The sequence below is a fragment of the Amia ocellicauda genome, unplaced genomic scaffold (genome assembly GCF_036373705.1).
Source record: "Amia ocellicauda isolate fAmiCal2 unplaced genomic scaffold, fAmiCal2.hap1 HAP1_SCAFFOLD_123, whole genome shotgun sequence".
NCBI classification, from domain to species: domain Eukaryota; kingdom Metazoa; phylum Chordata; class Actinopteri; order Amiiformes; family Amiidae; genus Amia; species Amia ocellicauda.
Window position 1 is genome coordinate 17,233 of NW_027102688.1, and position 22,529 is coordinate 39,761.

Genomic DNA, 22,529 nt, shown 5'->3' on the forward strand with positions numbered 1-22,529 from the left:
CTGGAAGTTCCGTCAATACCCGCCAACCTTTAAGAGACATCATGCAGCCAGGCCTTTCGGCTTGTGGCCACACCGTCCTGATTGCGCCCGATCTCGTAAGATTTTGGCAGCTAAACGGGGCAGGACCTGGTCAGTACTTGGATGGGAGACCTCCTGGAAATACCTGGTGCTGCAAGATTTTACGTCTCCTAGGTAACTTTATCGTAGCTCTTAGTTCTTTCTTTCTGTCTGGAGGAGATATAATTGAAGAATTGTACACGTACCCAGCTACTGTCAACACCCTTTGCTGCACTGATATTTTTCCATCCATTTTTCTTTTTTTTTTTTTTTTTTTTTTTTTTTGCTGGAAGTTCTGTCAATACCCGCCAACCTTTAAGAGACATCATGCAGCCAGGCCTTTCGGCTTGTGGCCACACCGTCCTGAATGCGCCCGATCTCGTCAGATCTCGGAAGCTAAACGGGGCAGGGCCTGGTCAGTACTTGGATGGGAGACCTCCTAGAAATACCAGGTGCTGCAAGCTTTTACGTCTCCTGGGTAACTTTATCGTAGCTCTCAATACTCTCTCTCTGTCTGGAGGAGATATAATTGAAGTATTGTACACGTATCCAGCTACTGTCAACACCCTTTGCTGCACTGATATTTTCCCATCCATTTTTCTTTTTTCTTTTTTTCTTTTTTTTTTTTGCTGGAAGTTCCGTCAATACCCGCCAACCTTTAAGAGACATCATGCAGCCAGGCCTTTCGGCTTGTGGCCACACCGTCCTGAATGCGCCCGATCTCGTAAGATCTCGGAAGCTAAACGGGGCAGGACCTGGTCAGTACTTGAATGGGAGACCTCCTGGAAATACCTGGTGCTGCAAGATTTTACGTCTCCTGGGTAACTTTATCGTAGCTCTTAGTTCTTTCTTTCTGTCTGGAGGAGATATAATTGAAGAATTGTACACGTACCCAGCTACTGTCAACACCCTTTGCTGCACTGATATTTTTCCATCCATTTTTCTTTTTTTTTTTTTTTTTTTTTTTTTTTGCTGGAAGTTCTGTCAATACCCGCCAACCTTTAAGAGACATCATGCAGCCAGGCCTTTCGGCTTGTGGCCACACCGTCCTGAATGCGCCCGATCTCGTCAGATCTCGGAAGCTAAACGGGGCAGGGCCTGGTCAGTACTTGGATGGGAGACCTTCTAGAAATACCAGGTGCTGCAAGCTTTTTACGTCTCCTGGGTAACTTCATCGTAGCTCTTAATACTCTCTTTCTGTCTCCAGGAGATATAATTGAAGAATTGTACACGTACCCGGCTACTTTCAACACCCTTTCCTGCACTGATATTTTTCCCTCCAGTTTTCTATTTTTTTTTTTTTTTTTTTTGCTGGAAATTCCGTCAATACCCGCCAGCCTTTAAGAGACATCATGCAGCCAGGCATCTCGGCTTGCGGCCACACCATCCTGAACTCGCCCGATCTCGTCAGATCTTGGAAGCTAAAAGGGGCAGGACCTGGTCAGTACATGAATGTGAGACCTCCTGGAAATACCTGGTGCTGCAAGCTTTTACGTCTCCTGGGTAACTTTATCGTAGCTCTTAATACTCTCTATCTGTCTGGAGGAGATATATTTGAAGAATTGTACACGTACCCGGCTACTTTCAACACCCTTTCCTGCACTGATATTTTTCCATCCATTTTTCTTTTTTTTTTTTTTTTTTGCTGGAAATTCCGTCAATACACGCCAGCCTTTAAGAGACATCATGCAGCCAGACATCTCGGCTTGCGGCCACACCGTCCTGAACGCGCCCGATCTCGTCAGATCTCGGAAGCTAAACGGGGCAGGACCTGGTCAGTACTTGAATGTGAGACCTCCTGGAAATACCTGGTGCTGCAAGCTTTTACGTCTCCTGGGTAACTTTATCGTAGCTCTTAATACTCTCTATCTGTCTGGAGGAGATATAATTGAAGAATTGTACACGTACCCGGCTACCTTCAACACGCTTTGCTGCACTGATATTTTTCCCTCCATTTTTCTTTTTTCTTTTGTTTCTTGCTGGAAGTTCCATCAATACCCTCCAGCCTTTAAGAGACATCATGCAGCCAGGCCTCTTGGCTTGAGGCCACACCGTCCTGAAGACGCAAGATCTCGTCAGATCTCGGAAGAAAAACTGGGCAGGGCCTGGTCAGTAATTGGATGGTTGACCTCCTGGAAATACCAGGTGCTGAAAGCTTTTTACATCTCCTGGGTAACTTCAGCGTAGCTCTTAATACTCTCATTCAGTCTGGAGGAGATATAATTGAAGAATTGTACATGTACCCGGCTACTTTCAACACCCTGTCCTGCACTGATATTTTTCCCTCCATTTTTCTATTTATTTATTTTTTATTTTTTGCTGGAAGTTCCGTCAATACCCGCCAGCCTTTAAGAGACATCATGCAGCCAGGCCTCTTGGCTTGCGGCCACACCGTCCTGAACACGCCCGATCTCATCAGATCTCGGAAGCTAAGCGGGGCAGGGCCTGGTCAGTACTTGGATGGGAGACCTCCTGGAAATACCTGGTGCTGCAAGCTTTTTACGTCTCCTGGGAAACTTCATCGTAGCTCTTAATACTCTCTATCTGTCTGGAGGAGATATAATTGAAGTATTGTATACGTACCCGGCTACTTTCAACAGCCTTTGCTGCACTGATATTTTTCCCTCCATTTTCCATTTTTTTTTTTTTTTTTTTTTGCTGGAAGTTCCATCAATACCCGCCAGCCTTTAAGAGACATCATGCAGCCAGGCCTCTTGGCTTGCGGCCACACCGTCCTGAACGCGCCCGATCTCGTCAGATCTCGGAAGCTAACGGGGCAGGGCCTGGTCAGTACTTGGATGGGTGACCTCCTGGAAATACCAGGTGCTGCAAGCTTTTTACGTCTCCTGGGTAACTTCATCATAGCTCTTAATACTCTCTTTCAGTCTGTAGGAGATATTATTGAAGAATTGTACACGTACCCGGCTACTTTCAAAACCCTTTGCTGCACTGATATTTTTCCCTCCATTTTTCTTTTTTCTTTTTTTTTTTGCTTGAAGTTCCGTCAATACCCGCCAGCCTTAAAGAGACATCATGCAGCCGGGCCTCTTGGCTTTCGGCCACACCGTCCTGAACGCGCATGATATTGTCAGATCGCGGAAGCTAAACGGGCAGGACCTGGTCAGTACTTGAATGTGAGACCTCCTGGAAATACCAGGTGCTGCAAGCTTTTACGTCTCCTGGGTAACTTTATCGTAGCTCTTAATACTCTCTTTCAGTCTGCAGGAGATATAATTGAAGAATTGTACACGTACCCGGCTACTTTCAACACCCTTTCCTGCACTGATATTTTTCCCTCCATTTTTCTATTTTTTTTTTTTTTTTTTTTGCTGGAAGTTCCGTCAATACCCGCCAACCTTTAAGAGACATCATGCAGCCAGGCCTTTCGGCTTGTGGCCACACCGTCCTGAATGCGCCCGATCTCGTCAGATCTCGGAAGCTAAACGGGGCAGGGCCTGGTCAGTACTTGGATGGGAGACCTCCTAGAAATACCAGGTGCTGCAAGCTTTTTACGTCTCCTGGGTAACTTCATCGTAGCTCTTAATACTCTCTATCTGTCTGGAGGAGATATAATTGAAGTATTGTACACGTACCCAGCTACTGTCAACACTATTTGCTGCACTGATATTTTTCCATCCATTTTTCTTTTTTTTTTTTTTTTTTTTCTGGCAGTTCCGTCAATACCCGCCAGCCTTTAAGAGACATCATGCAGCCAGGCATCTCAGCTTGCGGCCACACCATCCTGAACGCGCCCGATCTCGTCAGATCTCGGAAGCTAAACGGGGCAGGACCTGGTCAGTACATGAAAGTGAGACCTCCTGGAAATACCTCGTGCTGCAAGCTTTTACGTCTCCTGGGTAACTTTATCGTAGCTCTTAATACTCTCTCTCTGTCTGGAGGAGATATAATTGAAGTATTGTACACGTATCCAGCTACTGTCAACACCCTTTGCTGCACTGATATTTTTCCATTTATTTTTCTTTTTTCTTTTTTTAATTTTTTTTTTTGCTGGAAGTTCCGTCAATACCCGCCAACCTTTAAGAGACATCATGCAGCCAGGCCTTTCGGCTTGTGGCCACTCCGTCCTGAACGCGCCCGATCTCATCAGATCTCGGAAGCTAAACGGGGCAGGGCCTGGTCAGTACTTTGATGGGAGACCTCCTGGAAATACCAGGTCCTGCAAGCTTTTTACGTCTCCTGGGTAACTTCATCGTAGCTCTTAATACTCTCTTTCTGTCTCCAGGAGATATAATTGAAGAATTGTACACGTACCCGGCTACTTTCAACACCCTTTCCTGCACTGATATTTTTCCCTCCATTTTTCTTTTTTTTTTTTTTTTTTTTTGCTGGAAATTCCGTCAATACCCGCCAGCCTTTAAGAGACATCATGCAGCCAGACATCTCGGCTTGCGGCCACACCGTCCTGAACGCGCCCGATCTTGTCAGATCTCGGAAGCTAAACAGGGCAGGACCTGGTCAGTACATGAATGTGAGACCTCCTGGAAATACCTCGTGCTGCAAGCTTTTACGTCTCCTGGGTAACTTTATCGTAGCTCTTAATGCTCTCTATCTGTCTGGAGGAGATATAATTGAAGTATTGTACACGTACCCAGCTACTGTCAACACCCTTTGTTGCACTGATATTTTTCCATCCATTTTTTTTTTTTTTTGCTGAAAGTTCCGTCAATATCCGACAGCCTTTAAGAGACATCATGCAGCCAGGCCTCTTGGCTTGTAGTCACACCGTCCTGAACGCGCCCGATCATATCAGATTTCGGAAGCTTAACGGGGCAGGGCCTGGTCAGTACTTGGATGTGTGACCTCCTGGAAATACCAGGTGCTGCAAGCTTTTTACGTCTCCTGGGTAACTTCATCATAGCTCTTAATACTCTCTTTCAGTCTGCAGGAGATATAATTGAAGAATTGTACACGTACCCGGCTACTTTCAACACCCTTTCCTGCACTGATATTTTTCCCTCCATTTTTCTATTTTTTTTTTTTTTTCTTCTTGCTGGAAGTTCCGTCAATACCCGCCAACCTTTAAGAGACATCATGCAGCCAGGCCTTTCAGCTTGTGGCCACACCGTCCTGAATGCGCCCGATCTCGTCAGATCTCGGAAGCTAAACGGGGCAGGGCCTGGTCAGTACTTGGATGGGAGACCTCCTAGAAATACTAGGTGCTGCAAGCTTTTTACGTCTCCTGGGTAACTTCATCGTAGCTCTTAATACTCTCTTTCTGTCTCCAGGAGATATAATTGAAGAATTGTACACGTACCCGGCTACTTTCAACACCCTTTGCTGCACTGGTATATATCCCTCTATTTTTCTTTTTTTTTTTGGCTGGCAGTTCCGTCAATACCCGCCAACCTTTAAGAGACATCATGCAGCCAGGCCTTTCGGCTTGTGGCCACACCGTCCTGAATGCGCCCGATCTCGTCAGATCTCGGAAGCTAAACGGTGCAGGGCCTGGTCAGTACTTGGATGGGAGACCTCCTAGAAATACCAGGTGCTGCAAGCTTTTTACGTCCCTGGGTAACTTCATCGTAGCTCTTAATACTCTCTCTCTGTCTGGAGGAGATATAATTGAAGTATTGTACACGTATCCAGCTACTGTCAACACCCTTTGCTGCACTGATATTTTTCCATCCATTTTTCTTTTTTCTTTTTTTATATTTTTTTTTTGCTGGAAGTTCCGTCAATACCCGCCAACCTTTAAGAGACATCATGCAGCCAGGCATCTCGGCTTGCGGCCACACCGTCCTGAAGACGCAAGATCTCGTCAGATCTCGGAAGAAAAACTGGGCAGGGCCTGGTCAGTAATTGGATCGGTGACCTCCTGGAAATACCAGGTGCTGAAAGCTTTTTACATCTCCTGGGTAACTTCAGCGTAGCTCTTAATACTCTCATTCAGTCTGGAGGAGATATAATTGAAGAATTGTACATGTACCCGGCTACTTTCAACACCCTGTCCTGCACTGATATTTTTCTCTCCATTTTTCTATTTATTTATTTTTTATTTTTTGCTGGAAGTTCTGTCAATACCCGCCAGCCTTTAAGAGACATCATGCAGCCCGGCTTTTTGGCTTGTGGCAACACCGTCCTGAACACGCCCGATTTCGTCAGATCTCGGAAGCTAAACGGGGCAGGGACTCGTCAGTACTTGGATGGGTGACCTCCTGGAAATACCAGGTGCTGCAAGCTTTTTACGTCTCCTGGGTAACTTCATCGTAGCTCTTAATACTCTCTTTCTGTCTCCAGGAGATATAATTGAAGAATTGTACACGTACCCGGCTACTTTCAACACCCTTTGCTGCACTGGTATATTTTCCTCTATTTTTCTTTTTTTTTTTTGCTGGCAGTTCCGTCAATACCCGCCAGCCTTTAAGAGACATCATGCAGCCAGGCATCTCGGCTTGCGGCCACACCATCTTGAACGCGCCCGATCTCGTCAGATCTCGGAAGCTAAACGGGGCAGGACCTGGTCAGTACATGAAAGTGAGACCTCCTGGAAATACCTAGTTCTGCAAGCTTTTACGTCTCCTGGGTAACTTTATCGTAGCTCTTAATACTCTCTCTCTGTCTGTAGGAGATATAATTGAAGTATTGTACACGTACCCAGCTACTGTCAACACCATTTGCTGCACTGATATTTTTCCATCCATTTTTCTTTTTTTTTTTTTTTTTTTGCTGGAAGTTCCGTCAATACCCGCCAACCTTTAAGAGACATCATGCAGCCAGGCCTTTCGGCTTGTGGCCACACCGTCCTGAATGCGCCCGATCTCGTTACATCTCGGAAGCTAAACGGGGCAGGGCCTGGTCAGTACTTGGATGGGAGACCTCCTGGAAATACCAGGTGCTGCAAGCTTTTTACGTCTCCTGGGTAACTTCATCGTAGCTCTTAATACTCTCTTTCTGTCTCCAGGAGATATAATTGAAGAATTGTACACGTACCCGGCTACTTTCAACACCCTTTGCTGCACTGGTATATTTCCCTCTATTTTTCTTTTTTTTTTTGCTGGCAGTTCCGTCAATACCCGCCGGCCTTTAAGAGACATCGTGCAGCCAGGCATCTCGGCTTGCGGCCACACCATCCTGAACGCGCCCGATCTCGTCAGATCTCGGAAGCTAAACGCGGCAGGACCTGGTCAGTACATGAAAGTGAGACCTCCTGGAAATACCTAGTGCTGCAAGCTTTTACGTCTCCTGGGTAACTTTATCGTAGCTCTTAATACTCTCTCTCTGTCTGGAGGAGATATAATTGAAGTATTGTACACGTATCCAGCTACTGTCAACACCCTTTGCTGCACTGATATTTTTCCATCCATTTTTCTTTTTTCTTTTTTTCTTTTTTTTTTTTGCTGGAAGTTCCGTCAATACCCGCCAACCTTTAAGAGACATCATGCAGCCAGGCCTTTCGGCTTGTGGCCACACCGTCCTGAATGCGCCCGATCTCGTCAGATCTCGGAAGCTAAACGGGGCAGGGCCTGGTCAGTACTTGGATGGGAGACCTCCTAGAAATACCAGGTGCTGCAAGCTTTTTACGTCTCCTGGGTAACTTCATCATAGCTCTTAATACTCTCTTTCAGTCTGTAGGAGATATTATTGAAGAATTGTACACGTACCCGGCTACTTTCAAAACCTTTTGCTGCACTGATATTTTTCCCTCCATTTTTCTTTTTTCTTTTTTTTTTTGCTGGAAGTTCCGTCAATACCCGCCAGCCTTAAAGAGACATCATGCAGCTGGGCCTCTTGGCTTTCGGCCACACCGTCCTGAATGCGCATGATATCGTCAGATCTCGGAAGCTAAACGGGGCAGGACCTGGTCAGTACTTGAATGTGAGACCTCCTGGAAATACCAGGTGCTGCAAGCTTTTACGTCTCCTGGGTAACTTTATCGTAGCTCTTAATACTCTCTTTCAGTCTGCAGGAGATATAATTGAAGAATTGTACACGTACCCGGCTACTTTCAACACCCTTTCCTGCACTGATATTTTTCCTTCCATTTTTCTATTTTTTTTTTTTTTTCTTTTTGCTGGAAGTTCCGTCAATACCCGCCAACCTTTAAGAGACATCATGCAGCCAGGCCTTTCGGCTTGTGGCCACACCGTCCTGAATGCGCCCGATCTCGTAAGATCTCGGAAGCTAAACGGGGCAGGGCCTGGTCAGTACTTGGATGGGAGACCTCCTAGAAATACCAGGTGCTGCAAGCTTTTTACGTCTCCTGGGTAACTTCATCGTAGCTCTTAGTTCTCTCTTTCTGTCTGGAGGAGATATAATTGAAGAATTGTACACGTACCCAGCTACTGTCAACACCCTTTGCTGCACTGATATTTTTCCATCCATTTTTCTTTTTTTTTTTTTTTTTTTTGCTGGAAGTTCCGTCAATACCCGCCAACCTTTAAGAGACATCATGCAGCCAGGCCTCTCGGCTTGCGGCCACATCGTCCTGAACGTGCCCGATCTCGGAAGATCTCGGAAGCTAAACGGGGCAGGACCTGGTCAGTACTTGGATGGGAGACCTCCAGGAAATACCTGGTGCTGCAAGATTTTACGTCTCCTGGGTAACTTTATCGTAGCTCTTAGTTCTCTCTTTCTGTCTGGAGGAGATATAATTGAAGAATTGTACACGTACCCAGCTACTGTCAACACCCTTTGCTGCACTGATATTTTTCCATCCATTTTTCTTTTTTTTTTTTTTTTTTTTTGCTGGAAGTTCCGTCAATACCCGCCAACCTTTAAGAGACATCATGCAGCCGGGCCTCTCGGCTTTCGGCCACACCGTCCTGAACGCGCATGATATCGTCAGATCTCGGAAGCTAAACGGGGCACGGCCTGGTCGGTACTTGGATGGGAGACTTCCTAGAAATACCAGGTGCTGCAAGCTTTTTACATCTCCTGGGTAACTTCATCGTAGCTCTTAATACTCTCTTTCTGTCTCCAGGAGATATAATTGAAGAATTGTACACGTACCCGGCTACTTTCAACACCCTTTCCTGCACTGATATTTTTCTCGCCATTTTTCAATTTTTTTTTTTTTTTCTGGAAATTCCGTCAATACCCGCCAGCCTTTAAGAGACATCATGCAGCCAGGCATCTTGGCTTGCGGCCACACCATCCTGAACGCGCCCGATCAAGTCAGATCTCGGAAGCTAAACGGGGCAGGACCTGGTCAGTACATGAATGTGAGACCTCCTGGAAATACCTGGTGCTGCAAGCTTTTACGTCTCCTGGGTAACTTTATCGTAGCTCTTAATACTCTCTATCTGTCTGGAGGAGATATAATTGAAGTATTGTACACGTACCCAGCTACTGTCAACACCATTTGCTGCACTGATATTTTTCCATCCATTTTTCTTTTTTTTTTTTTTTTTGCAGGAAGTTCCGTCAATACCCGCCAACCTTTAAGAGACATCATGCAGCCAGGCCTCTCGGCTTGTGGCCACACCGTCCTGAACGCGCCCGATCTCGTCAGTTCTCGGAAGCTAAACGGGGCAGGACCTGGTCAGTACTTGAATTTGAGACCTCCTGGAAATACCTGGTGCTGCAAGCTTTTACGTCTCCTGGGTAACTTTATCGTAGCTCTTAATACTCTCTATCTGTCTGGAGGAGATATAATTGAAGAATTGTACACGTACCCGGCTACCTTCAACACGCTTTGCTGCACTGATATTTTTCCCTCCATTTTTCTTTTTTCTTTTGTTTCTTGCTGGAAGTTCCATCAATACCCTCCAGCCTTTAAGAGACATCATGCAGCCAGGCCTCTTGGCTTGAGGCCACACCGTCCTGAAGACGCAAGATCTCGTCAGATCTCGGAAGAAAAACTGGGCAGGGCCTGGTCAGTAATTGGATGGTTGACCTCCTGGAAATACCAGGTGCTGAAAGCTTTTTACATCTCCTGGGTAACTTCAGCGTAGCTCTTAATACTCTCATTCAGTCTGGAGGAGATATAATTGAAGAATTGTACATGTACCCGGCTACTTTCAACACCCTGTCCTGCACTGATATTTTTCCCTCCATTTTTCTATTTATTTATTTTTTATTTTTTGCTGGAAGTTCCGTCAATACCCGCCAGCCTTTAAGAGACATCATGCAGCCAGGCCTCTTGGCTTGCGGCCACACCGTCCTGAACACGCCCGATCTCATCAGATCTCGGAAGCTAAGCGGGGCAGGGCCTGGTCAGTACTTGGATGGGAGACCTCCTGGAAATACCTGGTGCTGCAAGCTTTTTACGTCTCCTGGGAAACTTCATCGTAGCTCTTAATACTCTCTATCTGTCTGGAGGAGATATAATTGAAGTATTGTACACGTACCCGGCTACTTTCAACAGCCTTTGCTGCACTGATATTTTTCCCTCCATTTTCCATTTTTTTTTTTTTTTTTTTTTGCTGGAAGTTCCATCAATACCCGCCAGCCTTTAAGAGACATCATGCAGCCAGGCCTCTTGGCTTGCGGCCACACCGTCCTGAACGCGCCCGATCTCGTCAGATCTCGGAAGCTAACGGGGCAGGGCCTGGTCAGTACTTGGATGGGTGACCTCCTGGAAATACCAGGTGCTGCAAGCTTTTTACGTCTCCTGGGTAACTTCATCATAGCTCTTAATACTCTCTTTCAGTCTGTAGGAGATATTATTGAAGAATTGTACACGTACCCGGCTACTTTCAAAACCCTTTGCTGCACTGATATTTTTCCCTCCATTTTTCTTTTTTCTTTTTTTTTTTGCTTGAAGTTCCGTCAATACCCGCCAGCCTTAAAGAGACATCATGCAGCCGGGCCTCTTGGCTTTCGGCCACACCGTCCTGAACGCGCATGATATTGTCAGATCTCGGAAGCTAAACGGGCAGGACCTGGTCAGTACTTGAATGTGAGACCTCCTGGAAATACCAGGTGCTGCAAGCTTTTACGTCTCCTGGGTAACTTTATCGTAGCTCTTAATACTCTCTTTCAGTCTGCAGGAGATATAATTGAAGAATTGTACACGTACCCGGCTACTTTCAACACCCTTTCCTGCACTGATATTTTTCCCTCCATTTTTCTATTTTTTTTTTTTTTTTTTTTTGCTGGAAGTTCCGTCAATACCCGCCAACCTTTAAGAGACATCATGCAGCCAGGCCTCTTGGCTTGCGGCCACACCGTCCTGAACACGCCCGATCTCATCAGATCTCGGAAGCTAAGCGGGGCAGGGCCTGGTCAGTACTTGGATGGGAGACCTCCTGGAAATACCTGGTGCTGCAAGCTTTTTACGTCTCCTGGGAAACTTCATCGTAGCTCTTAATACTCTATCTGTCTGGAGGAGATATAATTGAAGTATTGTACACGTACCCGGCTACTTTCAACAGCCTTTGCTGCACTGATATTTTTCCCTCCATTTTCCATTTTTTTTTTTTTTTTTTTTTGCTGGAAGTTCCATCAATACCCGCCAGCCTTTAAGAGACATCATGCAGCCAGGCCTCTTGGCTTGCGGCCACACCGTCCTGAACGCGCCCGATCTCGTCAGATCTCGGAAGCTAACGGGGCAGGGCCTGGTCAGTACTTGGATGGGTGACCTCCTGGAAATACCAGGTGCTGCAAGCTTTTTACGTCTCCTGGGTAACTTCATCATAGCTCTTAATACTCTCTTTCAGTCTGTAGGAGATATTATTGAAGAATTGTACACGTACCCGGCTACTTTCAAAACCCTTTGCTGCACTGATATTTTTCCCTCCATTTTTCTTTTTTCTTTTTTTTTTTGCTTGAAGTTCCGTCAATACCCGCCAGCCTTAAAGAGACATCATGCAGCCGGGCCTCTTGGCTTTCGGCCACACCGTCCTGAACGCGCATGATATTGTCAGATCTCGGAAGCTAAACGGGCAGGACCTGGTCAGTACTTGAATGTGAGACCTCCTGGAAATACCAGGTGCTGCAAGCTTTTACGTCTCCTGGGTAACTTTATCGTAGCTCTTAATACTCTCTTTCAGTCTGCAGGAGATATAATTGAAGAATTGTACACGTACCCGGCTACTTTCAACACCCTTTCCTGCACTGATATTTTTCCCTCCATTTTTCTATTTTTTTTTTTTTTTTTTTTTGCTGGAAGTTCCGTCAATACCCGCCAACCTTTAAGAGACATCATGCAGCCAGGCCTCTTGGCTTGCGGCCACACCGTCCTGAACACGCCCGATCTCATCAGATCTCGGAAGCTAAGCGGGGCAGGGCCTGGTCAGTACTTGGATGGGAGACCTCCTGGAAATACCTGGTGCTGCAAGCTTTTTACGTCTCCTGGGAAACTTCATCGTAGCTCTTAATACTCTATCTGTCTGGAGGAGATATAATTGAAGTATTGTACACGTACCCGGCTACTTTCAACAGCCTTTGCTGCACTGATATTTTTCCCTCCATTTTCCATTTTTTTTTTTTTTTTTTTTTGCTGGAAGTTCCATCAATACCCGCCAGCCTTTAAGAGACATCATGCAGCCAGGCCTCTTGGCTTGCGGCCACACCGTCCTGAACGCGCCCGATCTCGTCAGATCTCGGAAGCTAACGGGGCAGGGCCTGGTCAGTACTTGGATGGGTGACCTCCTGGAAATACCAGGTGCTGCAAGCTTTTTACGTCTCCTGGGTAACTTCATCATAGCTCTTAATACTCTCTTTCAGTCTGTAGGAGATATTATTGAAGAATTGTACACGTACCCGGCTACTTTCAAAACCCTTTGCTGCACTGATATTTTTCCCTCCATTTTTCTTTTTTCTTTTTTTTTTTGCTTGAAGTTCCGTCAATACCCGCCAGCCTTAAAGAGACATCATGCAGCCGGGCCTCTTGGCTTTCGGCCACACCGTCCTGAACGTGCCCGATCTCGTCAGATCTCGGAAGCTAAACGGGGCAGGGCCTGGTCAGTACTTGGATGGGAGACCTCCTAGAAATACCAGGTGCTGCAAGCTTTTTACGTCTCCTGGGTAACTTCATCGTAGCTCTTAATACTCTCTATCTGTCTGGAGGAGATATAATTGAAGTATTGTACACGTACCCAGCTACTGTCAACACTATTTGCTGCACTGATATTTTTCCATCCATTTTTCTTTTTTTTTTTTTTTTTTTGCTGGCAGTTCCGTCAATACCCGCCAGCCTTTAAGAGACATCATGCAGCCAGGCATCTCAGCTTGCGGCCACACCATCCTGAACGCGCCCGATCTCGTCAGATCTCGGAAGCTAAACGGGGCAGGACCTGGTCAGTACATGAAAGTGAGACCTCCTGGAAATACCTAGTGCTGCAAGCTTTTACGTCTCCTGGGTAACTTTATCGTAGCTCTTAATACTCTCTCTCTGTCTGGAGGAGATATAATTGAAGTATTGTACACGTATCCAGCTACTGTCAACACCCTTTGCTGCACTGATATTTTTCCATTTATTTTTCTTTTTTCTTTTTTTAATTTTTTTTTTTGCTGGAAGTTCCGTCAATACCCGCCAACCTTTAAGAGACATCATGCAGCCAGGCCTTTCGGCTTGTGGCCACTCCGTCCTGAACGCGCCCGATCTCATCAGATCTCGGAAGCTGAACGGGGCAGGGCCTGGTCAGTACTTTGATGGGAGACCTCCTGGAAATACCAGGTCCTGCAAGCTTTTTACGTCTCCTGGGTAACTTCATCGTAGCTCTTAATACTCTCTTTCTGTCTCCAGGAGATATAATTGAAGAATTGTACACGTACTCGGCTACTTTCAACACCCTTTCCTGCACTGATATTTTTCCCTCCATTTTTCTTTTTTTTTTTTTTTGCTGGAAGTTCCGTCAATACCCGCCAACCTTTAAGAGACATCATGCAGCCAGGCCTTTCGGCTTGTGGCCACACCGTCCTGAATGCGCCCGATCTCGTCAGATCTCGGAAGCTAAACGGGGCAGGGCCTGGTCAGTACTTGGATGGGAGACCTCCTAGAAATACCAGGTGCTGCAAGCTTTTTACGTCTCCTGGGTAACTTCATCGTAGCTCTTAATACTCTCTATCTGTCTGGAGGAGATATAATTGAAGTATTGTACACGTACCCAGCTACTGTCAACACTATTTGCTGCACTGATATTTTTCCATCCATTTTTCTTTTTTTTTTTTTTTTTTTGCTGGCAGTTCCGTCAATACCCGCCAGCCTTTAAGGGACATCATGCAGCCAGGCCTTTCGGCTTGTGGCCACACCGTCCTGAATGCGCCCGATCTCGTCAGATCTCGCAAGCTAAACGAGACAGGGCCTGGTCTGTACTTGGATGGGAGACCTCCTAGAAATACCAGGTGCTGCAAGCTTTTTACGTCTCCTGGGTAACTTCATCGTAGCTCTTAATACTCTCATTCTGTCTCCAGGAGATATAATTGAAGAATTGTACACGTACCCGGCTACTTTCAACACCCTTTGCTGCACTGGTATATTTCCCTCTATTTTTCTTTTTTTATATTTTTTTTTTGCTGGAAGTTCCGTCAATACCCGCCAGCCTTAAAGAGACATCATGCAGCCAGGCATCTCGGCTTGCGGCCACACCATCCTGAACGCGCCCGATCTCGTGAGATCTCGGAAGCTAAACGGGGCAGGACCTGGTCAGTACATGAATGTGAGACCTCCTGGAAATACCTAGTGCTGCAAGCTTTTACGTCTCCTGGGTAACTTTATCGTAGCTCTTAATACTCTCTCTCTATCTGGAGGAGATATAATTGAAGTATTGTATACGTATCCAGTTACTGTCAACACCCTTTGCTGCACTGATATTTTTCCATCCATTTTTCTTTTTTTATATATTTTTTTTGCTGGAAGTTCCGTCAATACCCGCCAACCTTTAAGAGACATCATGCAGCCAGGCATCTCGGCTTGCGGCCACACCATCCTGAACTCGCCCGATCTTGTCAGATCTTGGAAGCTAAACGGGGCAGGACCTGGTCAGTACATGAATGTGAGACCTCCTGGAAATACCTGGTGCTGCAAGCTTTTACGTCTCCTGGGTAACTTCATCGTAGCTCTTAATACTCTCTATCTGTCTGGAGGAGATATAATTGAAGTATTGTACACGTACCCAGCTACTGTAAACACCCTTTGCTGCACTGATATTTTTCCATCCATTTTTCTTTTTTTTTTTTTTTTTTGCTGGAAGTTCCGTCAATACCCGCCAACCTTTAAGGGACATCATGCAGCCAGGCCTTTCGGCTTGTGGCCACACCGTCCTGAATGCGCCCGATCTCGTCAGATCTCGGAAGCTGAACGGGGCAGGGTCTGGTCAGTACTTGGATGGGAGACCTCCTAGAAATACCAGTGCTGCAAGCTTTTTACGTCTCCTGGGTAACTTCATCGTAGCTCTTAATACTCTCTTTCTGTCTCCAGGAGATATAATTGAAGAATTGTACACGTACCCGGCTACTTTCAACACCCTTTGCTGCACTGGTATATTTCCCTGTATTTTTCTTTTTTTTTTTGCTGGCAGTTCCGTCAATACCCGCCAGCCTTTAAGAGACATCATGTAGCCAGGCATCTCGGCTTGCGGCCACACCATCCTGAACGCGCCCGATCTCGTCAGATCTCGGAAGCTAAACGGGGCAGGACCTGGTCAGTACATGAATGTGAGACCTCCTGGAAATACCTAGTGCTGCAAGCTTTTACGTCTCCTGGGTAACTTTATTGTAGCTCTTAATACTCTCTCTCTGTCTGGAGGAGATATAATTGAAGTATTGTACACGTACCCGGCTACTTTCAACACCCTTTGCTGCACTGATATTTTTCCATCCATTTTTCTTTTTTCTTTTTTTCTTTTTATTTTTTGCTGGAAGTTCCGTCAATACCCGCCAACCTTTAAGAGACATCATGCAGCCAGGCCTTTCGGCTTGTGGCCACACCGTCCTGAATGCGCCCGATCTCGTCAGATCTCGGAAGCTAAACGGGGCAGGGCCTGGTTAGTACTTGGATGGTAGACCTCCTAGAAATACCAGGTGCTGTAAGCTTTTACGTGTCCTGGGTAACTTTATCGTAGCTCTTAACTCTCTCTTTCTGTCTGCAGGAGATTTAATTGAAGAATTGTACACGTACCCAGCTACTGTCAACACCCTTTGCTGCACTGATATTTTTCCATCCATTTTTCTTTTTTTTTTTCTTGCTGGAAGTTCCGTCAATACCCGCCAACCTTTAAGAGACATCATGCAGCCAGGTCTTTCGGCTTGTGGCCACACCGTCCTGAATGCGCCCAATCTCGTCAGATCTCGGAAGCTAAACGGGGCAGGGCCTGGTCAGTACTTGGATGGGAGACCTCCTAGAAATACCAGGTGCTGCAAGCCTTTTACGTCTCCTGGGTAACTTCATCGTAGCTCTTAATACTCTCTTTCTGTCTCCAGGAGATATAATTGAAGAATTGTACACGTACTAGGCTACTTTCAACACCCTTTGCTGCACTGATATTTTTCCCTCCATTTTTCATTTTATTTTATTTTTTTGCTGGAAGTTCCGTCAAAATCCGCCAGCCTTTAAGAGACATCATGCAGCCAGGCCTCTTGGCTTGTAGTCACACCGTCCTGAATGCGCCCGATCATATCAGATTTCGGAAGCTAAACGGGGCAGGGCCTGGTCAGTACATGGATGTGTGACCTCCTGGAAAACCAGGTGCTGCAAGCTTTTTACGTCTCCTGGGTAACTGCATCGTAGCTCTTAATTCTCTTTTTCTGTCTGGAGGAGATATAATTGAAGAATTGTACACGTACCCGGCTACTTTCAACACCCTTTGCTGCACTGATATTTTTCCCTCTATTTTTCTTTTTTTTTTTTGCTGGAAATTCCGTCAATACCCGCCATCCTTTAAGAGACATCATGCAGCCAGGCATCTCGGCTTGCGGCCACACCATACTGAACGCGCCCGATCTCGTCAGATCTCGGAAGCTAAACGGGGCAGGACCTGGTTAGTACATGAATGTGAGACCGCCTGGAAATACCTAGTGCTGCAAGCTTTTACGTCTCCTGGGTAACTTTATCGTAGCTCTTAATACTCTCTATCTGTCTGGAGGAGATATAATTGAAGAATTGTACATGTACCCGGCTACTTTCAACACCCTTTGCTGCACTGATATTTTTCCCTCCCTTTTTCTATTTTTTTTTTTTTTTTTTGCTGGAAGTTCCGTCAATACCCGCCAGCCTTTAAGAGACATCATGCAGCCAGGCCTCTTGGCTTGCGGCCACACCGTCCTGAATGCGCCCGATCTCGTCAGATCTCGGAAGCTAAACGGGGCAGGGCCTGGTCAGTACTTGGATGGGTGACCTCCTGGAAATACCAGGTGCTGCAAGCTTTTTACTTCTCCTGGGTAACTTTATCGTAGCTCTTAATACTCTCTTTCTGTCTGGAGGAGATATAATTGAAGAATTGTACACGTACCCGGCTACTTTCAACACCCTTTCCTGCACTGATATTTTTCCCTCCATTTTTCTATTTTTTTTTTTTTTTTTATGCTGGAAATTCCGTCAATACCCGCCAGCCTTTAAGAGACATCATGCAGCCAGGCGTCTCGGCTTGTGGCCACACCGTCCTGAACGCGCCCGATCTCGTCAGATCTCAGAAACTAAACGGGGCAGGACCTGGTCAGTACTTGGATGGGAGACCTCCTGGAAGTACCAGGTGCTGCAAGCTTTTTACGTCACCTGGGGAACTTCGTCGTAGCTTTTAATACTCTCTTTCTGTCTGGAGGAGATTTAATTGAAGAATTGTACACGTACCCGGCTACTTTCAACACCCTTTACTGCACAGATATTTTTCCCTCCATTTTTTTTTTTTCTTTTTTTTTTTTGCTGGAAGTTCCGTCAATACCCTCCAGCCTTTAAGAGACATCATGCAGCCAGGCTGCTTGGCTTGCGGCCACACCGTCCTGAACGCGGTCGATCTCTTCAGATCTCGGAAGCTAAACGGTGCAGGGCCTCGTCAGTACTTGGATGGGTGACCTCCTGGAAATACCAGGTGCTGCAAACTTTTTCGTCTCCTGGGTAACTTCATCGTAGCTTTTAATACTCTATTTCTGTCTGGAGGAGATATAATTGAAGAATTGTACACGTACCCGGCTACTTTCAACACCCTTTGCTGCACTGATATTTTTCCCGCCATTTTTCTTTTTATTTTTTATTTTTTCTGGAAGTTCCATCAATATCCGCCAGCCTTTAAGAGACATCATGCAACCAGGCATCTCGGCTTGCGGACACACAGACCTGAACGCGCCCGATCTCATCAGATCTCGGAAACGAAACGGGGCAGGACCTGGTCAGTACTTGAATGTGAGACCTCCTAGAAAAACCTGGTGCTGCAAGCTTTTACATCTCCTGGGTAACTTCATCGTAGCTCTTTATACTCTCTTTCTGTCTGGAGGAGATATAATTGAAGTATTGTACACGTACCCGGCTACTTTTAACACCCTTTGCTGCACTGATATTTTTCCCTCCATTTTTCTTTTTTCATTTTTTTTTGCTGGAAGTTCTGTCAATATCCTCCAACCATTTAGAGACATCATGCAGCCAGGCCTCTTGGCTTGCGGCCACACCGTCCTGAACGCGCCCGATCTCGTCAGACCTTGGAAACTAAACGGGCCAAGGCCTGGTTAGTACTTGGATGGGTAACCTCCTGGAAATACCAGGTGATGCAAGCTTTTTACGTATCCTGTGTAACTTCATCGTAGCTCTTAATACTCTCTTTCAGTCTGGAGGAGATATAATTGAAGAATTGTACACGTACCCAGCTACTTTCAATACCCTTTGCTGCACTGATATTTTTCCCTCCGTTTTTCTTTTTTTTTTTTTTTTTGCTGGAAGTTCCATCAATACCCTCCAGCCTTTAAGAGACATCATACAGCCAGGCCTCTTGGCTTGCAACCACACCGTCCTGAACGCGCCCCATCTCGTCAGATCTCGGAAGCTAAACGGGGCAGGGCCTGGTCATTACTTGAATGTGGGACCTCCTGGAAATACCTGGTTCTGCAAGCTTTTTACGTCTCCTGGGTAACTATATCGTAGCTCTTAATACTCTCTTTCTGTCTGGAGGAGATATAATTGAAGTATTGTACACGTACCTGGCTACTTTCAACATCCTTTGCTGCACTGATATTTTTCCCTTCGTTTTTCTTTTTTTTTTTTTTTGCTGGAAGTTCCGTCAATACCCGCCAACCATTAAGAGACATCATGCAACCAGGCCTCTCGGCTTGTGTCCACACCGTCCTGAACGCGCTCGATCTCGTCAGATCGCGTAAGCTGAACGGGGCAGGTCCTGGTCAGTACTTGGATGGGTGACCTCCTGGAAATACCAGGTGCTACAAGCTTTATACGTCTCTTGGGTAACTTCATCGTAGCTCGTAATACTCTCTTTCTGTCTGGAGGAGATATAATTGAAGTATTGTACACGTACCCGGCTACTTTTAACACCCTTTGCTGCACTGATATTTTTCCCTCCATTTTTCTTTTTTCATTTTTTTTTGCTGGAAGTTCTGTCAATATCCTCCAGCCATTTAGAGACATCATGCAGCCAGGCCTCTTGGCTTGCGGCCACACCGTCCTGAACGCGCCCGATCTCGTCAGACCTTGGAAACTAAACGGGCCATGGCCTGGTTAGTACTTGGATGGGTGACCTCCTGGAAATACCAGGTGATGCAAGCTTTTTACGTATCCTGTGTAACTTCATCGTAGCTCTTAATACTCTCTTTCAGTCTGGAGGAGATATAATTGAAGAATTGTACACGTACCCGGCTACTTTCAACACCCTTTGCTGCACTGATATTTTTCCCTCCGTTTTTCTTTTTTTTTTTTTTTTTCTGGAAGTTCCATCAATACCCTCCAGCCTTTAAGAGACATCATACAGCCAGGCCTCTTGGCTTGCAACCACACCGTCCTGAACGCGCCCCATCTCGTCAGATCTCGGAAGCTAAACGGGGCAGGGCCTGGTCATTACTTGAATGTGGGACCTCCTGGAAATACCTGGTTCTGCAAGCTTTTTACGTCTCCTGGGTAACTATATCGTAGCTCTTAATACTCTCTTTCTGTCTGGAGGAGATATAATTGAAGTATTGTACACGTACCTGGCTACTTTCAACATCCTTTGCTGCACTGATATTTTTCCCTCCGTTTTTCTTTTTTTTTTTTTTTGCTGGAAGTTCCGTCAATACCCGCCAACCATTAAGAGACATCATGCAACCAGGCCTCTCGGCTTGTGTCCACACCGTCCTGAACGCGCTCGATCTCGTCAGATCGCGTAAGCTGAACGGGGCAGGTCCTGGTCAGTACTTGGATGGGTGACCTCCTGGAAATACCAGGTGCTGCAAGCTTTATACGTCTCTTGGGTAACTTCATCGTAGCTCGTAATACTCTCTTTCAGTCTGGAGGAGATATAATTGAAGAATTGTACACATACCCGGCTACTTTCAACACCCTTTGCTGCACTGATATTTTTTCCTCCATTTTTCTTTTTTCTTTTTTTTTTTGCCGGAAGTTCCGTCAATACCCTCCAGCCTTTAAGAGACATCATGCAGCCAGGCTGCTTGGCTTGCGGCCACACCGTCCTGAACGCGGTCGATCTCATCAGATCTCGGAAGCTAAACGGTGCAGGGCCTCGTCAGTACTTGGATGGGTGACCTCCTGGAAATACCAGGTGCTGCAAGCTTTTTCGTCTCCTGGGTAACTTCATCGTAGCTTTTAATACTCTATTTCTGTCTGGAGGAGATATAATTGAAGAATTGTACACGTACCCGGCTACTTTCAACACCCTTTGCTGCACTGATATTTTTCCCGCCATTTTTCTTTTTATTTTTTCTTTTTTCTGGAAGTTCCATCAATATCCGCCAGCCTTTAAGAGACATCATGCAACCAGGCATCTCGGCTTGCGGACACACAGACCTGAACGCGCCCGATCTCGTCAGATCTCGGAAACGAAACGGGGCAGGACCTGGTCAGTACTTGGATGGGAGATCTCCTGGAAATACCAGGTGCTGCCAGCTTTTTACGTCTGCTGGGTAACTTTATCGTAGCTCTTAATACTCTCTTTCAGTCTGGAGGAGATATAATTGAAATATTGTACACGTACCCGGTTACTTTCAACACCCTTTGCTGCACTGATATTTTTCCCTCCATTTTTCTTTTTTCTTCATTATTTTGCTGGAAGTTCCGTCAATATCCTCCAGCCTTTAAGAGACATCATGTAGCCAGGCCTCTTGGCATGCGGACACATTGTCCTGAATGCGCCCGATCTCATCAGATCTCGGAAGCTAAACGGGGCAGGACCTGGTCAGTACTTGAATGTGAGACCTCCTAGAAAAACCTGGTGCTGCAAGCTTTTTACGTCTCCTGGGTAACTATATCGTAGCTCTTAATACTCTCTTTCTGTCTGGAGGAGATATAATTGAAGTATTGTACACGTACCTGGCTACTTTCAACATCCTTTGCTGCACTGATATTTTTCCCTCCGTTTTTCTTTTTTTTTTTTTTTGCTGGAAGTTCCGTCAATACCCGCCAACCATTAAGAGACATCATGCAGCCAGGCCTCTCGGCTTGTGTCCACACCGTCCTGAACGCGCTCGATCTCGTCAGATCGCGTAAGCTGAACGGGGCAGGTCCTGGTCAGTACTTGGATGGGTGACCTCCTGGAAATACCAGGTGCTGCAAGCTTTATACGTCTCTTGGGTAACTTCATCGTAGCTCGTAATACTCTCTTTCAGTCTGGAGGAGATATAATTGAAGTATTGTACACTTTGTCTTAGGGACAGTCTGGCTAGCAGTGACTGAGTGGTTGACAGACGACAAGCATCGGAATGTACGTGCTCTGTGATGTCATAGCAGTCAGCTGAGAGAGGCTCGTGATGTCATCGCTGAGCTGTCTGTCTGTCTGTCTGTCTGTCTCTCTCTCTCTCTTTCTCTCTCTCTCTCTCTCTCTCTCTTCCTCTCAATTCAATTCATTTGTATTGTCAAAGCAATTGGACATACATACATACATATATATATATATATATATATATACATACATATATACATCTATACATGCTAGAAAGTCATTACAATGTTATCTTAAAGGCTAACTAAGCAGAACATATATCATTATAGAACAGAGTTCATAGGTCAACACATGGTTTTAGGGAACAGGCACGTAGGTCATACCGTTTGACAATGTCTCCAAGGTTCTCATCGTAAATAACAAACAGAAATCAAACTATCTTCTGGGCTGACCTTCTAGCTTGACCGTATCTTTCTTAAGTATACAAGAGAGAAAAACAGGTGTAAGAAAATAATTTCTAATTTTCCTTCTACACATATATACATACATACATACATATGTAGCGTTATGTTGGGTGTATTTTGATAAGAGCATTTGGGCTCTGAGCTGAAGCACTGATCTAAAGAAGACCTCTCCCCCCCCAAAGTTATCAGATTTCCTTAGCTCATCAGCTTGGAACTGGTTTGCATCAAAGTGACAGTTTTGGGGAGGATGGCACCGAGAAGAGGCCAAATAGTTTGGAATTCTGCTATGAGATGT

The 22,529-nt window shown here is 45.8% G+C and overlaps 19 non-coding genes and 42 pseudogenes across 19 annotated transcripts; all 61 read left to right on the plus strand.

Moving 5' to 3' along the window:
- Window positions 1-59: 59 nt before the first annotated feature.
- Window positions 60-178, plus strand: LOC136721781 (uncharacterized; annotated as a pseudogene).
- Window positions 179-402: 224 nt separating this feature from the next.
- On the plus strand, window positions 403-521 carry LOC136721845 (5S ribosomal RNA). Its single transcript, XR_010806154.1, has one exon. It is a non-coding gene; the product is annotated as a 5S ribosomal RNA (ribosomal RNA).
- A 224-nt stretch (window positions 522-745) lies between these two features.
- Window positions 746-864, plus strand: LOC136721744 (uncharacterized; annotated as a pseudogene).
- Window positions 865-1,088: 224 nt separating this feature from the next.
- On the plus strand, window positions 1,089-1,207 carry LOC136721860 (5S ribosomal RNA). The gene has a single exon (XR_010806167.1). It is a non-coding gene; the product is annotated as a 5S ribosomal RNA (ribosomal RNA).
- Window positions 1,208-1,427: 220 nt separating this feature from the next.
- LOC136721816 (uncharacterized) lies at window positions 1,428-1,546 on the plus strand (annotated as a pseudogene).
- Window positions 1,547-1,761: 215 nt separating this feature from the next.
- LOC136721889 (uncharacterized) lies at window positions 1,762-1,880 on the plus strand (annotated as a pseudogene).
- Window positions 1,881-2,095: 215 nt separating this feature from the next.
- Window positions 2,096-2,214, plus strand: LOC136721841 (uncharacterized; annotated as a pseudogene).
- Window positions 2,215-2,435: 221 nt separating this feature from the next.
- On the plus strand, window positions 2,436-2,554 carry LOC136721849 (5S ribosomal RNA). The gene has a single exon (XR_010806157.1). It is a non-coding gene; the product is annotated as a 5S ribosomal RNA (ribosomal RNA).
- A 220-nt stretch (window positions 2,555-2,774) lies between these two features.
- Window positions 2,775-2,892, plus strand: LOC136721865 (5S ribosomal RNA). The gene has a single exon (XR_010806172.1). It is a non-coding gene; the product is annotated as a 5S ribosomal RNA (ribosomal RNA).
- Window positions 2,893-3,445: 553 nt separating this feature from the next.
- On the plus strand, window positions 3,446-3,564 carry LOC136721850 (5S ribosomal RNA). Its single transcript, XR_010806158.1, has one exon. It is a non-coding gene; the product is annotated as a 5S ribosomal RNA (ribosomal RNA).
- A 217-nt stretch (window positions 3,565-3,781) lies between these two features.
- Window positions 3,782-3,900, plus strand: LOC136721804 (uncharacterized; annotated as a pseudogene).
- A 224-nt stretch (window positions 3,901-4,124) lies between these two features.
- On the plus strand, window positions 4,125-4,243 carry LOC136721881 (uncharacterized; annotated as a pseudogene).
- Window positions 4,244-4,462: 219 nt separating this feature from the next.
- Window positions 4,463-4,581, plus strand: LOC136721805 (uncharacterized; annotated as a pseudogene).
- A 206-nt stretch (window positions 4,582-4,787) lies between these two features.
- Window positions 4,788-4,906, plus strand: LOC136721788 (uncharacterized; annotated as a pseudogene).
- A 221-nt stretch (window positions 4,907-5,127) lies between these two features.
- Window positions 5,128-5,246, plus strand: LOC136721871 (5S ribosomal RNA). The gene has a single exon (XR_010806177.1). It is a non-coding gene; the product is annotated as a 5S ribosomal RNA (ribosomal RNA).
- A 210-nt stretch (window positions 5,247-5,456) lies between these two features.
- LOC136721876 (5S ribosomal RNA) lies at window positions 5,457-5,575 on the plus strand. Its single transcript, XR_010806182.1, has one exon. It is a non-coding gene; the product is annotated as a 5S ribosomal RNA (ribosomal RNA).
- A 224-nt stretch (window positions 5,576-5,799) lies between these two features.
- Window positions 5,800-5,918, plus strand: LOC136721838 (uncharacterized; annotated as a pseudogene).
- A 221-nt stretch (window positions 5,919-6,139) lies between these two features.
- Window positions 6,140-6,258, plus strand: LOC136721777 (uncharacterized; annotated as a pseudogene).
- A 210-nt stretch (window positions 6,259-6,468) lies between these two features.
- Window positions 6,469-6,587, plus strand: LOC136721826 (uncharacterized; annotated as a pseudogene).
- A 216-nt stretch (window positions 6,588-6,803) lies between these two features.
- LOC136721742 (uncharacterized) lies at window positions 6,804-6,922 on the plus strand (annotated as a pseudogene).
- Window positions 6,923-7,131: 209 nt separating this feature from the next.
- On the plus strand, window positions 7,132-7,250 carry LOC136721820 (uncharacterized; annotated as a pseudogene).
- Window positions 7,251-7,474: 224 nt separating this feature from the next.
- On the plus strand, window positions 7,475-7,593 carry LOC136721851 (5S ribosomal RNA). The gene has a single exon (XR_010806159.1). It is a non-coding gene; the product is annotated as a 5S ribosomal RNA (ribosomal RNA).
- A 216-nt stretch (window positions 7,594-7,809) lies between these two features.
- Window positions 7,810-7,928, plus strand: LOC136721837 (uncharacterized; annotated as a pseudogene).
- A 220-nt stretch (window positions 7,929-8,148) lies between these two features.
- Window positions 8,149-8,267, plus strand: LOC136721870 (5S ribosomal RNA). The gene has a single exon (XR_010806176.1). It is a non-coding gene; the product is annotated as a 5S ribosomal RNA (ribosomal RNA).
- Window positions 8,268-8,485: 218 nt separating this feature from the next.
- Window positions 8,486-8,604, plus strand: LOC136721787 (uncharacterized; annotated as a pseudogene).
- Window positions 8,605-9,155: 551 nt separating this feature from the next.
- Window positions 9,156-9,274, plus strand: LOC136721784 (uncharacterized; annotated as a pseudogene).
- A 214-nt stretch (window positions 9,275-9,488) lies between these two features.
- LOC136721800 (uncharacterized) lies at window positions 9,489-9,607 on the plus strand (annotated as a pseudogene).
- Window positions 9,608-9,822: 215 nt separating this feature from the next.
- Window positions 9,823-9,941, plus strand: LOC136721842 (uncharacterized; annotated as a pseudogene).
- Window positions 9,942-10,162: 221 nt separating this feature from the next.
- On the plus strand, window positions 10,163-10,281 carry LOC136721861 (5S ribosomal RNA). Its single transcript, XR_010806168.1, has one exon. It is a non-coding gene; the product is annotated as a 5S ribosomal RNA (ribosomal RNA).
- A 220-nt stretch (window positions 10,282-10,501) lies between these two features.
- Window positions 10,502-10,619, plus strand: LOC136721866 (5S ribosomal RNA). The gene has a single exon (XR_010806173.1). It is a non-coding gene; the product is annotated as a 5S ribosomal RNA (ribosomal RNA).
- A 554-nt stretch (window positions 10,620-11,173) lies between these two features.
- On the plus strand, window positions 11,174-11,292 carry LOC136721873 (5S ribosomal RNA). Its single transcript, XR_010806179.1, has one exon. It is a non-coding gene; the product is annotated as a 5S ribosomal RNA (ribosomal RNA).
- A 218-nt stretch (window positions 11,293-11,510) lies between these two features.
- Window positions 11,511-11,628, plus strand: LOC136721867 (5S ribosomal RNA). Its single transcript, XR_010806174.1, has one exon. It is a non-coding gene; the product is annotated as a 5S ribosomal RNA (ribosomal RNA).
- A 554-nt stretch (window positions 11,629-12,182) lies between these two features.
- On the plus strand, window positions 12,183-12,301 carry LOC136721885 (5S ribosomal RNA). Its single transcript, XR_010806184.1, has one exon. It is a non-coding gene; the product is annotated as a 5S ribosomal RNA (ribosomal RNA).
- A 218-nt stretch (window positions 12,302-12,519) lies between these two features.
- Window positions 12,520-12,637, plus strand: LOC136721869 (5S ribosomal RNA). Its single transcript, XR_010806175.1, has one exon. It is a non-coding gene; the product is annotated as a 5S ribosomal RNA (ribosomal RNA).
- A 216-nt stretch (window positions 12,638-12,853) lies between these two features.
- Window positions 12,854-12,972, plus strand: LOC136721743 (uncharacterized; annotated as a pseudogene).
- Window positions 12,973-13,189: 217 nt separating this feature from the next.
- On the plus strand, window positions 13,190-13,308 carry LOC136721798 (uncharacterized; annotated as a pseudogene).
- A 224-nt stretch (window positions 13,309-13,532) lies between these two features.
- LOC136721760 (uncharacterized) lies at window positions 13,533-13,651 on the plus strand (annotated as a pseudogene).
- Window positions 13,652-13,864: 213 nt separating this feature from the next.
- On the plus strand, window positions 13,865-13,983 carry LOC136721852 (5S ribosomal RNA). The gene has a single exon (XR_010806160.1). It is a non-coding gene; the product is annotated as a 5S ribosomal RNA (ribosomal RNA).
- Window positions 13,984-14,200: 217 nt separating this feature from the next.
- Window positions 14,201-14,319, plus strand: LOC136721752 (uncharacterized; annotated as a pseudogene).
- A 218-nt stretch (window positions 14,320-14,537) lies between these two features.
- Window positions 14,538-14,656, plus strand: LOC136721793 (uncharacterized; annotated as a pseudogene).
- Window positions 14,657-14,873: 217 nt separating this feature from the next.
- On the plus strand, window positions 14,874-14,992 carry LOC136721815 (uncharacterized; annotated as a pseudogene).
- A 215-nt stretch (window positions 14,993-15,207) lies between these two features.
- On the plus strand, window positions 15,208-15,325 carry LOC136721778 (uncharacterized; annotated as a pseudogene).
- Window positions 15,326-15,534: 209 nt separating this feature from the next.
- LOC136721775 (uncharacterized) lies at window positions 15,535-15,653 on the plus strand (annotated as a pseudogene).
- A 224-nt stretch (window positions 15,654-15,877) lies between these two features.
- LOC136721875 (5S ribosomal RNA) lies at window positions 15,878-15,996 on the plus strand. The gene has a single exon (XR_010806181.1). It is a non-coding gene; the product is annotated as a 5S ribosomal RNA (ribosomal RNA).
- A 211-nt stretch (window positions 15,997-16,207) lies between these two features.
- Window positions 16,208-16,326, plus strand: LOC136721877 (5S ribosomal RNA). Its single transcript, XR_010806183.1, has one exon. It is a non-coding gene; the product is annotated as a 5S ribosomal RNA (ribosomal RNA).
- Window positions 16,327-16,542: 216 nt separating this feature from the next.
- LOC136721785 (uncharacterized) lies at window positions 16,543-16,660 on the plus strand (annotated as a pseudogene).
- A 210-nt stretch (window positions 16,661-16,870) lies between these two features.
- On the plus strand, window positions 16,871-16,989 carry LOC136721791 (uncharacterized; annotated as a pseudogene).
- A 217-nt stretch (window positions 16,990-17,206) lies between these two features.
- On the plus strand, window positions 17,207-17,325 carry LOC136721759 (5S ribosomal RNA). Its single transcript, XR_010806146.1, has one exon. It is a non-coding gene; the product is annotated as a 5S ribosomal RNA (ribosomal RNA).
- Window positions 17,326-17,544: 219 nt separating this feature from the next.
- On the plus strand, window positions 17,545-17,663 carry LOC136721761 (uncharacterized; annotated as a pseudogene).
- A 217-nt stretch (window positions 17,664-17,880) lies between these two features.
- LOC136721802 (uncharacterized) lies at window positions 17,881-17,999 on the plus strand (annotated as a pseudogene).
- Window positions 18,000-18,214: 215 nt separating this feature from the next.
- LOC136721839 (uncharacterized) lies at window positions 18,215-18,333 on the plus strand (annotated as a pseudogene).
- A 214-nt stretch (window positions 18,334-18,547) lies between these two features.
- Window positions 18,548-18,666, plus strand: LOC136721780 (uncharacterized; annotated as a pseudogene).
- Window positions 18,667-18,881: 215 nt separating this feature from the next.
- Window positions 18,882-19,000, plus strand: LOC136721830 (uncharacterized; annotated as a pseudogene).
- Window positions 19,001-19,213: 213 nt separating this feature from the next.
- LOC136721810 (uncharacterized) lies at window positions 19,214-19,332 on the plus strand (annotated as a pseudogene).
- A 215-nt stretch (window positions 19,333-19,547) lies between these two features.
- LOC136721776 (uncharacterized) lies at window positions 19,548-19,666 on the plus strand (annotated as a pseudogene).
- Window positions 19,667-19,880: 214 nt separating this feature from the next.
- Window positions 19,881-19,999, plus strand: LOC136721832 (uncharacterized; annotated as a pseudogene).
- A 213-nt stretch (window positions 20,000-20,212) lies between these two features.
- LOC136721806 (uncharacterized) lies at window positions 20,213-20,331 on the plus strand (annotated as a pseudogene).
- Window positions 20,332-20,547: 216 nt separating this feature from the next.
- LOC136721764 (uncharacterized) lies at window positions 20,548-20,666 on the plus strand (annotated as a pseudogene).
- A 215-nt stretch (window positions 20,667-20,881) lies between these two features.
- LOC136721824 (uncharacterized) lies at window positions 20,882-21,000 on the plus strand (annotated as a pseudogene).
- Window positions 21,001-21,216: 216 nt separating this feature from the next.
- LOC136721817 (uncharacterized) lies at window positions 21,217-21,335 on the plus strand (annotated as a pseudogene).
- Window positions 21,336-21,548: 213 nt separating this feature from the next.
- LOC136721808 (uncharacterized) lies at window positions 21,549-21,667 on the plus strand (annotated as a pseudogene).
- Window positions 21,668-22,529: the final 862 nt, after the last annotated feature.